We start from the raw sequence: 744 nt of genomic DNA on the forward strand, positions 1-744 counted from the left end.
AGGTTTATTTAGCCAGAGGGGAAGCAGATAAGAAAAAAATTGCCGTGAGGACCAAAGACGAGGTATTTCGTGTTGCAGCACGGAATTGAGGTATTTCGTGCAGCACGGAATTTTGTCAGTGAACAGGTCGCAGTCTCAAAGCGACGAAAATATTTTGGTAAATTAAATTTAAATGCTGAAGAGAATCTAACGGTTTTTGTGTGTGTTTTAAATGGCTTATAAACACCTTCCACGCTGCAATTGTTTTTATTATATATTTTGTTTCCGGTATAATATTACTAAGAAATATTACCTGTCCCTGGCACATTGGAGAGGAAAAAAACTGCCGGTACGCCACTTCAGATAGTTTGAGAAGCACTGCTGTAGTTAACGCAGCATTATAGAGGCTTAGCTCTTATTTTTAGCAATATAGGTGTTTCCTAACACCCTAATATATGTAGTGAAACTAACACCTCGATCGCCATTACATACGAAACTACCTATCGCCATTAGATACAAAACTATTATCGCCATTACATACAATCTTCTCATTTAAATATAAACAAGCGCGAGCGTAGCGGAAAACACCAACCTTGTCATCACGTGACTGATTAATATTCGAAGCGGCAACTTCTTCGAACCGTTCCCGCCAGAACGCAAACTGACCAATCACAGCCCTTAATAAGGTCACGTGATAGTGTTTTTCTACTACCGTCTTGGAGCCCCCTTAACGCTTTAAATAGAGCAACTCATACCCAGCAAATT

This window comes from Octopus bimaculoides, chromosome 5 (genome assembly GCF_001194135.2).
Source record: "Octopus bimaculoides isolate UCB-OBI-ISO-001 chromosome 5, ASM119413v2, whole genome shotgun sequence".
Classification (NCBI taxonomy): Eukaryota; Metazoa; Mollusca; class Cephalopoda; order Octopoda; family Octopodidae; genus Octopus; species Octopus bimaculoides.